Source organism: Crocodylus siamensis, chromosome 1, assembly GCF_052110815.1.
Source record: "Crocodylus siamensis isolate JL-2025a chromosome 1, ASM5211081v1, whole genome shotgun sequence".
In the NCBI taxonomy this organism is placed as follows: Eukaryota; Metazoa; Chordata; order Crocodylia; family Crocodylidae; genus Crocodylus; species Crocodylus siamensis.
The window spans coordinates 55,637,876-55,650,605 of record NC_143395.1 but is presented as its reverse complement, the minus strand read 5'-3'; the positions used below and the strand labels follow the sequence as shown (position 1 = coordinate 55,650,605).

Here is a 12,730-nt window from a genome sequence, read left to right as displayed (position 1 = left end):
CCTAAGGGACAGCCAGCACGGGTTTGTTGTGGGTAGGTCTTGTTTGACCAATCTCATTTCCTTCTATGACCAGGTGACCTATCACCTGGACAAGGGAGAAGAGATTGATGTCATATATCTTGACTTCAAAAAAGCTTTTGATCTGGTATCCCATGATCACCTCTTGGCCAAACTGGCCAGTTGTGGCCTTGGCTCCACCACGATCCGCTGGCTGGGAAATTGGCTTCGTGGTCGGACCCAGATGGTTGTGATTGATGGCAGTCACTCATCGTGGTGCCCTGTGACCAGTGGGGTCCCTCAAGGCTCTATCCTTGGACCCATACTGTTCAACATCTTCATTAACGATGTGGACATTGGAGTCAGGAGTGGACTGGCCAAATTCACCGATGACACCAAACTTTGGGGCGAAGCATCCATACCAGAAGATAGGCGGGTGATCCAGGCTGACCTGGACAAGCTCAGCAAATGGGCAGACGAGAACCTGATGGTGTTCAACACCGATAAATGCAAGGTTCTCCACCTTGGGAGGAAAAACCTGCAGCACCCTTATAGGCTCGGCAGTGCTACGTTGGTTAGCACTACAGAAGAAAGAGACTTGGGGGTCATCATTGACCACAAGATGAACATGAGCCTGCAATGCGATGCTGCGGCTAGTAAAGCGACCAAAATGCTGGCGTGCATCCGTAGATGCTTTTCGAGCAAATCCCGGGACGTCATTCTTCCCTTGTACTCGGCCTTGGTGAGGCTGCAGCTGGAGTACTGCATCCAGTTTTGGGCTCCACAATTCAAAAAGGATGTGGAGAAGCTTGAGAGAGTCCAGAGGAGAGCCACGCGCAAGATCAGAGGTCAGGAAAACAGATCTTACGATGACAGGCTGAGAGCCATGGGACTCTTTAGCCTGGAAAAGCGCAGGCTCAGGGGTGATCTGATGGCCACCTATAAGTTTCTCAGGGGTGACCACCAGGATCTGGGGGAACGTTTGTTCACCAGAGCGTCCCATGGGATGACGAGGTCGAACGGTCACAAACTCCTGCAAGACCGTTTCAGGCTGGACATAAGGAAGAATTTCTTTACTGTCCGAGCCCCCAAGGTCTGGAACAGTCTGCCAGCAGAGGTGGTTCAAGCGCCTACATTGAACACCTTCAAGAGGAAATTGGATGCTTATCTTGCTGGGATCCTATGACCCCAGCTGACTTCCTGCCCTTTGGGCAGGGGGCTGGACTCGATGATCTCCCGAGATCCCTTCCAGCCCTAATGACTATGAAATCTATGAAATCTAGTAGGGATCACAGAAACCAGGTAGGACTCCCCTCACTCGCAGCCCATGCGGGGCTGTCTGGAGTGGACACGGGCAGCCCCAAGCAGGCTGTGAGCAGCTGCAGTGTGGGGTGCTGGGCATGGGGCAGGGAGAGGCTGGTTTCTCCCCCACACACACTCAGCACCACCTTGTAACCCGCCCCATTGCCAGGCTTGCAGTTGGGTGGGTTACAAGCTGGTGCTGAGCATGGGGAAAAGTGCCTCCTTGTCTGTCCCATGGCCAGCGCCCCGCGCTGCAGGTACTTGCAGCCTGCCTGGGGCTGGTTGTGCCTGCTTCAGACAGCCCTGCATGGGCTGCAAGCACCTACAACACGAGGCGCTGGTTATGGGGCAGGTGAGGGGCCACTTTTCCCCACACTCAGCACTAGCTTCCCCCCTGCTGGCGAGCAGGGGGTCAGGGCTGTGCACTGCCCCCTCCCGCCTGTACCGCGGGGCTGTGGGGCACTGGGTGTGAGTGGGAGGGGAGCCAATGGGAACATAGGGCCCACACCTGTGTCCCAGGGCCACTGCCAGTGGGGCCCAGAGCAGGGTGGCAGGACCGTGGGCTCCCAGCTGGCAGGGGCTCTATGGAGCCAGACCAGCTCCCCCCTCCCTTCCGGTGCAGCCCAGACCAGCTCCACAGACCCCTGCAAGCCTGCACCCTGCTTTGGGCCCCACTGGTGCTGGCCCTGGGACACAGGTCCCAAGACATTGGGACGTTGGTCCCAAGATGGTGCCCAGGGGGCGGGGCACCTGTCAAGGGCTGGGACTACCCAAGGAGCCCTTGACAACCTGCCAAAACTGGGTAAGTGGCCCTCCGCTCAAAATAATTGCCAACCCATGTGATAAGGATTCAATCTGGACCTTGGACTGGGGTTGAGTACCCCAGGTTTAGATAATGTATTTGTATAGAATGGTCTGGATTGGGATGATCCTGTCTCAGAGCGTGCGGCAGGACTAAATGACTTCAGAATGTCCCTTCCAGCCTGACTTCTCTATGATTATATGTCTGAGTCACAGATTTGTGTATTCAAGACTGTTAAGGCCATGTCCAAAAACAATACTTGGACATGCAAAGCGCAAGTTGGCCAAACTTTAGTTATCTGTGTTCAAGAATACAACTGACAAAACCTTACTTATCCTACCTAAGAGTCTGAAAATGCCTACATATTCACCAATACATTTCCCTAGGTAGTAAGCACTGCTACTGAGCATGTCCAATACAGGCATCATCTTGGCAGAATTTGCCATTTGGTATTCACAAAGTAGGTATCCCCATGTTTAAGTCCCATTGTGGGCCAATGACATACAGCAAGTCTAGAGTAGGCTAACATACACTGTACTAGTGCATGTATCAGTAAAGAGTTCAGCAAAAAGTACAAGCCTAGCAATGGTTATGTTAGTACCATTGCCCACCTTTGATATAACAGTCTAGTAGCTAGAGTAGTTTTAGTTTCTTCTTCATCCTAGGAGGAAGAACTCCCCCTGCTCCTCAGTGAAACTGTGTTACCCTGTATCAAAGAACACAAGACTTGTAAGACGAGAAAGAATGTAAACAAGAGGATGCCTAACTATGGCACGGTGATGGCAGCAATCCTCTGGGAGGGAAGGGACCTGCATTATGTTCTCATCTCCCATCTATGTTATCCAGTGATTCTTGAATGCAAAAAAAAAAAAAAAAAAAAGGTTCCAGGAGCAGGGACAAGTTTACCTTCTTCCAAGGAGTATTCTTCTTGCTTGGCCTCAAAAATCACTCCCCTGCCTACACTTTCTGGACCTATGAATCTTGCATTTTTTTGCTGTGCACAGCTTCTACAGGACAGTGCCATCATCACAGGCTTGCTTCTAACCTGATGGATAAGGTGCTCTCCTAGAAGGTGGCCCTTTTGAGTTTCAACCCTCAGGCTATGAAGGGAACTGAATCCACTTCTCCATCTTCCTGTTCATGTGCTCTGACTAGTGGGATCATATTTGAAAGCAGAAAGATAGCCAGTGGTATTAGTTTGAAGTCAAGCAGAAGGCAGGGCTGAGTGGCACTTTTGAGACTAATTTGTTCAGAGAGGTATAGCTTTCATAGGTGACAGCCTACTTCATCAACATTCATAAAATGTGACCTGTTATCAAGTTTCTAGGATTACAAGCAAAATGAACAGTTTTACTACGTGCAACCAGACACAGAAAAGAAATTAAACAGCAACCCAACTTCCTACCCAGCCCAGGCACACAGTCTTAAGGAAAGCAACAGACTTCCACTAACCTCAGGCTTTTGTGTCACCTATGGAAGTGAATTCCAGAGTCAAGGGCCTTCCCTTGAAAACACTTTGCAATTCAAAATACCAGACAATTCAGTCTAAAAACAGCTAGCTCAAGCAACTCATCTCATTCAAATACATCTGTGGATGGATGTGGAGAGACTATTTTTCATATATATAGTCTCACATACACATACATAATCATTTCATATATATGAAATGATTATATAATTAGTATCTATTAGGTAATAGTGCATTACATTATGCATCATTATTATATAATAATACTATTATGTAATTATAGTGCAATAATATCATATAATGTTTACAACCTAAAGGTCAATACTTGATTACCTGTGAAAGGGAGATAATCTCTGGGTAAGATGTCACATGGAAGTAACATGATCAACCCTACCATCCAGATCAGTATTCTAGAAACAGTCAGGATCCAAACTGGATACCCCAAATATAGGGTCCTTGGACAAGAAGCAGAAAATGTCCTCGGTAAAGATGACAATAATGACCGTCACACCTTTTCAATAGATCACCAGAATCATCTCTTTGTTGTCCAGATTTCTATGTCACCTCAGTGCAGTTTGCAACCTAGGTTAGGCAATTATAAAGCAGACAGAAAGTACAGAACAGTGCTCCACTTCCACAGCTTGCTGAAGAAACTCTGGCCACAGACAGATGTTCTATTTCACGGATGGCCAACCTGAGGCATACATGTCACAAGTGGGATGAGGAGCCTATGTCTGTGGGACATGTCAGATTGGGGAGGAAGCATGGCACATAGCAGCAGGTAGAGATGGGAGTAGAAAGCAGAGCAACAGATTGCGTAGAAGAAGAAAGCAGGGGTGCCTCCATATTGGCACTTAGGGAGTGTGTGGGACTGACTTTGTGGCACCCCTGCCAAAAGGTTGGTTCCCACTTCTCTATTTTAAGCATTCCAAGTGCCTTTCAAACACTACAAACAGTGTGGGTCCAGACATTCCCACCTGATGAAACTCTTAAAAAATGTCCAAAATGCTTCAAAAATCATAGAATCATAGAACTGAAGAACCAGAAGGGACCTGCCAGATCATCAAGTCTGGTCCCGTGCCATGGACAGGAAGTTATTGGGCTCAGACAAGCTCAACAAGGTGCTTGTCCAGCCTCATCCTGAACACCTCCAAGGATGGCGACTGCACCACCTCTGCTGGGAGTGTGCTCCAAATTCTGATGACCCTTACAAAGGAAAAGTTCTTTCTTATGTCCAGCCTGAATCTACTCTCTATTAGCTTATGCCCATTGGTCCTCGTCCTCCCCTTGAGGTGCCTTCCTGAAGAGTTGCTCCCCTAGATCTAAATGACCCTCAGAAAAACAAGAACATCTTTGAAGCACTTTCTGAAATGTCTGCACCCTCCAGTAGAGTGTGCTTGATTCTCCCACAGTGCTCTGCTCCCTACTCTACCCACCCAGGAGGGATGAGGAAGGGGGAAGGGCAGACAGCTATTGAGTGCTCTCCTGTGCACTTGGCTCTTCTTGGGAATTGCCTAAGACTAGAGACTAAGACTCATGTAGGGATTCCTGCCCTCCAGTCCCCCAGCTGGAAAGCCCTGCCACAACATGGCTTCACAGCCATTCTAAAGTACTCCAGGGTGAGGAATGGCAGAGGGCTAGACCTCTGCATGACACCAAAGTTCTCCCAACTTGAAGGGCTGCAAATAAGAGTGAGATTTGGAGTGCTTCAAATGAACGTCTGGTTATACCCTCATACCAGATCATCTCATTTCCTCCACTGCTTCTGAACACCCATTACAGAAGACTGGTGACAAAATCCCCAGCAACAATCCCAAAGGTGGAAGAGGAGTTGACATAAAATATGTTATTGAATATCTTTAGAAGGAATGTAACCAGTTCAATACATTACTATTCACCCAATGAGGGCCAGCTGTAAAAATAAAAAATAAAAACTTAAAGCAAATGGTTCCCAAAACTGCTGACAGAATTAAGAAGGGTTAAATAGCCCTTGTTGAACTATATACTACTGCAGCTAGACTACTAATGGGACCTCAGCTAGCTAAATTACATCTCAAGTGTCTCTACAGCGCACAGAGATTTCAGTGAATACAGTACAGACATGCTAGTTGTACACATAGAATCATGACCATTTATATTCTTATTCTTAGCTTTCCAGCTATGCTTCTAAAAGACACTGGTTATTAAGAAGTTTATCTCAGAAAACAGTAGAACTTTAGAAAACTGTGGTGATTATTTTCTGTTTCTAGAGCAGGAGGCTGCTTTAACATTTTGGAATTAGTGGCTGCTTTAATGAAACCACAGCCAGAACTGCAGTGTTCACTTTCCCCTCACTCCCAAACACCACTGCTGCAGAGTATTTTCAAGGGAAGGTCCTTGACTCTGGAATGGGGCTGGAGCCATGACTGACATTAAGCAGTGGAAGGGCAGATGCTGTGAGTGGCTGGTAGGGGAGTAGGCACCAGGGGAGCAGTGACAGTGCAGGGGGAGGCAGCAGCTGAGGTTCCAACTCTGACCCTAAGTCTGGGTCAGGGCTGGAGTCAGAGATGCAGCAGCCCTGCCCCTCACCCAATTGCCCTGTACTCAAATCCAAGACGAGGTGTTTTTTCTTTCATGTTAACTGGGGGTGGGGGAAGGGGACTTCATCTTGGATTCGGGTAAATATGGTATTAACAATGGAGTTGCATGAATATAATCAAATCGATATTTTCTTTTTTTGAGAGTAAAACAAAGCTGTGCACATTAACTTCCTGTTAGAGGATAAAGGCTTTAAAAAAAAATCTTAAACATAAATAAGAGACTAAAATAGGAAATTGTTCAAATTCAATAAAAATAGATTCATTTTCCTGTGCTGATCTTGCACAGCAAATTATTTACAAACATATAAATAGCAGCAATGTTACTCCAGACCCATTGAAAAATCAAAATGGCATCACAGAAGAGAAATGGCACAGCATAGCTTACTATTACCCATACTGTAACTGAATGAATGAAATGTAAGTGGAGATGTGTCAAGCTACCTGACACTTGCTAGTCAGCTTAATAGGATACCCCCTAGTTTCCTGTAGTATGGGTACCAGTGTTCTGCTACTCACAGCATGCCAGGTCTATTTACATAGCCTATGAGGCAGGATGAATATATAAGTCATATTACATCTGGTAACACTTGGGTGTTTAGAGCTACATAATCTGACACAATGTGAAAGAAGGAGATTTAAATGAAAAGAATGTATTAAAGATGCTGTACCTGGGCAGCTGAGATAAAGTGAATTAGTTATGGTGACAGGTTTTGAGGTCCTGACCATCTTTCATTATAATCCCACCATGTCAAATTACAGTGACTTTACCCTCCTTACTGCCAGCCTCTTATTAATTCATTATCTTTTCTAAAAAGCAAATCAAATATTTAGATAAATATGTGAAAATAGGGAAGACTTCAAACAGAATTTTTCCCAGAATAAATAAGAAAAGCTATACATTTAACAAACTGCAGAAAATTATATGTACTGTACTTAAGTGTGGTTCATACCTCAAAATGGAGGTAATCAACAACAGAAGGATTGTTCCCTTTAAGAAATACTAATTAACATTAAATCATGTTTCAAACTCCCACAACACAACCTGGAGCATCCCACCTAATATATTCAAATGCTCATAAAGTTAGTTTAAACTCCTATAAAGTTCAATTTTTTTTTGAAAAAAACGTTTTTCTCCAATATGAAGATAGTTTTTATTTATGTACCAATCTATTGCTTTCTTCCTGACCTCCAGACAGATGAGCTGAAACAATCTAGGAGAAGCCTGATCTGTTGCTATTATTATTAATAAGATGTTACCTCTTCAACCCAATCAAATTTACACATAAATGTTGCTAAATATGCCATATTTAATTGTATCCATAGACATATCAAGCTAATAAACACATCCATTGTAAATGGAAGCAATGTGCTGGGAGATGGGACACATCGTTTTTTACCTCTGTGGCAAGTTACAAGGTATTCCTGATGTTTCCAATGTTGTTCCTTGTAGTTGAGCTTGAGGGTTTGAAGTACAATTTTAAGAATTCTTTCAGTTAACTATTGCCCAAGTTTGATGGCATGGGAAGCCTCTACCAGTCTGATATTCCTGTCTAACTTGTTAAAAAATGTGTAACCTAGGCCTTGCAGAGCCGTTCTCATGTATGTAGCCATCCAAGCCCAAATAAAGAATGAAAGTGGAAGAGAAAAGTGAGCAACTTTGGGGTTTACCTCTTTTTGTCTCTGAGGAAGAAAGGAAAAGCCCCCTGACCAGCAGGCTGAAAAGAAGCAGGGAAGAAAAATAACTCACTTGGATTTTCAACTTCCCCAAAAGAAAAAAGAGAAGAAAAAATGTTATTTCTTTCCACAATTTACCTTCCACTTGTTATGAGCTGCTGTTTACAACTATCATCCTCGTTCTGCTATTTTGCACTGTTCCTTCTACTGCTTATTTCCTTATCTAGGTCAGGTACAGACATTACACATTTTCCAGTTTAGGTGGTTGGAAACCATCTATACCTGTAACAGGACAGAAGTTCAGAACACACAGACCACTTTAAAATGGCAGATCCTGGTCTAAGTTATACCTGGATCAATGTGGTATTAGACTTAATTGAGACCAGTGAGTCAAATCTCAGTACCAGGTTCACTCCCAAATCAAGGTAGGTCAAAGTCCTACAGCATCCCAGTTGCCTTTGTGGGCTCCTGGTAGCCTTCCTTCACATGGAACTATGCAGGCTGGAGATGCCTGCCATAACGGCTGCTGATGAGGGAGGTGGGGGAAGGGGGACTGGCTAATAGCCTAACTGATAGAGCTGAGTTAAAATTAGTTGTTGTTTTTTTAATTTTCTACTCCCTTGATGGCCATTGGGAGAGGGATTGCAGAGAGAGGGTGGGTGGGGGTGTGTGTGTACACGTGTGAGAGAGGGGGAGGGAGGAACAAGGAGTGCAGGTGATAGGGAGAGTGTGCAAGGGAGAAAGTAAAATAATCTTTTCAAATCATCTCCTCCCTCTTGTTTTTATTTTGCTCTCCCCTCCCCTTCCCTCCCAACAGTTCCTTGCTTCTCTCAAAAGATCTCTGGGCTGTGAAAGACATTGGCTGCCATGGGAAGATGAAGAGGCTCCCGTCATCCTCTTGCCGGGTAGTAAGGTGTCCCGGGGGGACAAGCAATAAATGGGACTCACCTACAGCTCCCGACAAGAGGCACACGAGGCGGAAGAAGGAGCCCGCGCGGCTCATTCACTGTGCGGCTCGTTAGCTGCGCGTTTATCAGATTACGCCCAGCCGGTGACATTGTGAAGGAACGCCAGCCGCTGAGGCTAAAAATGATGGCTGCAGCTGCAAAAGGGGTGGATTGCGAGGAGCAACGCCCAGCCCCATTGTCTAGGGAAGCGGCTGTCGCTAGCATGGCGGCAGCAGAGCTGGCAGGGGCTCCAACGGAGCGAGGACAGACCTCACAGCTGGGAATGGCCCCAGGCATCACGGGCATTGAAGGCACGGCTCTGGAGGACGCGCCGGATGGAACCCCAGAGGGCAGTGTGACCCACAGGTGGGGTGCTGGGCCTACAACAGGCAGAAGCGGCCACACTAGGCAGGAGAGACTCCAGGAGAGCCCTAAAGGGGTACAGCTGGGGCGGGCATCGCCGCCAAGTTCCAAGGCAGTGAACTGGAGGAGGGACCAGTAAAGCAAGGGGCCAAGGATGGGCCAGGAGGGAACCGTAAAGGGTGTAGAATAGGTTGCTCAGCAAGGGGAGTAGCTGAGCAGGTAGCTTTTCCTTTTGAAGTTTGAGTTATTGGGTAACCCTGGCTGAAGGAGCAGAGCTGGGGCAATGACCTTATAAAGTAAGGTTGACGGGGTCTCAGTGAGACCAGAGTCTATACGGGAAGTCCCGCCCGGTGCAGGAAGGGGAGTAGGCTAGGAGGACCGTGAGTCGAGCTTGCTGGTGAGCACCACAACAGGGGTAATGGCCATTTAGGGGCAGACCAGAAAGTATCATTCTACGGCTGGGGAACAAGGATCAACAGAGGAAGGATGCACTAAAGGTGGCGTGAGGCCGGGGTGCAGGGGTGGTGGAGCCTCGTGAAGTGACCATCGGGGGATCCTGGGCCACGGAGTGTATCGCTAACCGACCCTTAACACTGAGGAACACCAAGTCGTGGCGGGCGAGAAAGAGGTTGGGGGCACGGGGAAAAGAGAACTGCCCCGACACCTAAGAGATCCCCACAGGTGTGTGACATCTACCTACAGGACCAGAACTGCCCAAGAATGGGTAATCAAAGCCTGGTGGTCACATAAGGTTGCACTGGGCTTGTCCTTTTTAAATTTCTTTTAAATTCTTTTTAATTTTTCTCCTCCTACCTTCACCATTGTGATGATTGTGAATCACTGCTTGGGTTATTTTTCCTCCTCCTCCCTCCAGGTCTCCAGCACAAACCCAGCTGTTCCCCATCTCCCTCCTTGTTTCTCTGCTGGCCAAGGCAGCATCTCCATTTTGAAGCAAGATTAAAGCGAGTGCCCCTCTTCTCCATCTCTGTGAGGGCAGTGGCTGTAGGGCTGGATGTGTCTGCCATGCTCTCATGGCTGATTCCCACTTCCCCTCCCTGTCAGCAGTCAGTGACAGGTAGCTCCAGCCCACACAGCTCCCTATCCCTGCACCTGTTCTTGGGAGGCAAGGGAGTTTCTTGGTGGGCTCCCACACAGCCACCAAGAGACTTCCATGTCTCCCACAAGCAGACCCAATGACAAGGAGGAGACCAGGCTGGAGATGCCTGTCACTGACTCAACAATACTCAACAATCCCTGGCATCCCAGGGAGGCTGCAGGTCATACTGGGAAACATGTTCAAGCATCCCCACCCATGCTCAAGTACCCCCAGTGCAGGCAGCCCCACCCCCATACATACACCTAACAGCGAACTTCTATTCTGTTCACTCCCAGACTAAACTAAGGTGCTTACAGAAACCCGTACAGGTTTGATCAACTTTACCTCAGGCTTTTTCAATGTCTGTACTTAGTTCTAATGAAGTAGAAGAGAACAAGGAGGGAGGCACAAAGAGCAGCTGGTGATAGAAGCAGCATGTTCACAGTGGTTGCGTACATTGGTAGAGGAAAAAGAAGAACTAAGTGTTGCCAACCTCAAGAGATCAGAAGTCATATAGCAGACCAAAAAAAAATGTGCTCCCAAAATAACATGATTAAAAAACCCCCCAAAAACCTAAACTCACCAAGCTATTCATGGTTTTTAGTCTCTCTTTAGACTTTTTCTCTCTTCTTTACTCCTCTGCCAGTCTATGCATGTTAAATTCAGATTGAAAAATCAACCTTTGATGCACATAAAATATAAGCCTCCCCTGGCTCTTCAAATGTAAACTCCACTTTCCCACCCCCCACCCTGCCATACATTTTACTGCCGTCTTAACTCTCTCCCCTTCTACTTTTCCACAAGAACCCCACATCCATCATGTATCAACGCTATAAAATGCAGCACGAAAAAGAATAAACATCCATAAAAATCAAAGTACTCTTACTATGTATCAAGTTTTCCACAACTGTCTTGACAACATCTTGCTAACTGCTGAAAAACCCTAACCCAAGTAGAACTTTCCATTACTCAGCACAATAATTATATGAGAATCCTCATACATTTTAAAACATTATTACCTCTTTGTATAATCTTCATCACCTATCACATATATATATATATATATATATATATGGCTTAGTCTGTTTGTCCTTCTGTCTGTCTGTAACACTCTTGGGGGGCATGGCTCCCAGCAGGGTGTTGCTCCAGCCACTGCTATGTGCAGGGTGAATTGGACATCAAGAACGACAGTGAGGACAGAGCACCACCATGATGGTGAGGACAAACAGGATGGAGTGAGTGGGGGGCATGGCACAGGGCTGGATATGGAGCAGAGGGGGGAAAATGACAGTGGGGACGGAGCGCTGTCATGATGGTGGGGACAGATGGGATGGAGCCCCCCCACCCTGCTTCTTGGAGGTGGTTGTGCTGGGTGGTGATGGAGGGGGACAGAAGAGGTGGCAGGCATGAAGTGGGATGGAGGGGATGAAGCGGGATGGAGGGGATGAAGCCAGGGGGCAAAGCTAGCACCGTTGGCCTCACCCCTCTTCCCCCCCAGCCCTGCTCCTTGGAGGTGGTAGCAGTGTGGGGTGGTCGCAGAGCCTCGCTCCCCCGCCCCCCCACAATCCTCGCCATCATTCTTGATAGGCAATTCGCTAATGTGTGCGTGTGTATTACATTACACATACATACACACACACACAAAAATATTATAAATATATATATAAATTATCCAATAAGTACAAGAAATGTAGCTTTAAGACATGTCATTTCAATTATCATTAATTGTCCAATTAGCTAAAGATGACCATCTTGCTTGTTTCAAGCCCCGACAGAATTTATTATATGACAGGAAAATATGTAAACTAGTAGCCTTTCATCATGTTACCACAATACACATTAAAAAGAAAAAGAAAAAAAACAGCTCAGACTTACTTGGGTAACAGTAAAATCATGAGTCCTAAGAACACAGAGAACTTCTGAAACCCACCATTAACATCATCCTTACAGAAAGTTCTACAGAACTGAACAAAAAAATGCTAAGTTTTGTCTAGGTCCTTAGAGTAACTGCTGTATAAACTTTTTACATATCTATGGAACCCAATTTTAATTCTGTTTTCTAAGAAGGACAGATCTGAGAAGAGGATCTGCCAAGTAAATAATACAAAAATTTAGAGGAATCAGGAAATGAACCTATGGGAGGAGACATTGGGAGCAGCTGGCAGGATAACTCTTGCCAGCTGCTCCCAATGTCTCCTCATTCAAATGCAAATACAAATTTTAAGCTCAATTCCTGGAAGGAGAGACAGAAAAGTTAAAGACAGAGAAGCATGAAGAAAGAAGAATCAGTTTAAAATGACTAAAAAAAGTCATGTAATGCAGAACGAATAAAGGAGAATATATACAAAGAAACATGGTCTTTTTTCAATGGAATTTATATCCGAGTAAGGACTGCAAAACCCATCTTATATTCGCGGTTCAACCTAATTTTAATTACTGCTGGACCAGACCCAATATCTCCTGAAATTACTGGAACGATGCCTACTAACTTCAGTGAGAACT

At 46.0% G+C, this 12,730-nt stretch overlaps 1 protein-coding gene across 2 annotated transcripts in view; it reads right to left on the bottom strand.

Moving 5' to 3' along the window:
• COL19A1 (collagen type XIX alpha 1 chain) overlaps positions 1-12,730 on the bottom strand; it is a 424,680-nt gene that overhangs the window by 400,895 nt on the left and 11,055 nt on the right. The gene's annotated exons all lie outside the window — the stretch shown is intronic.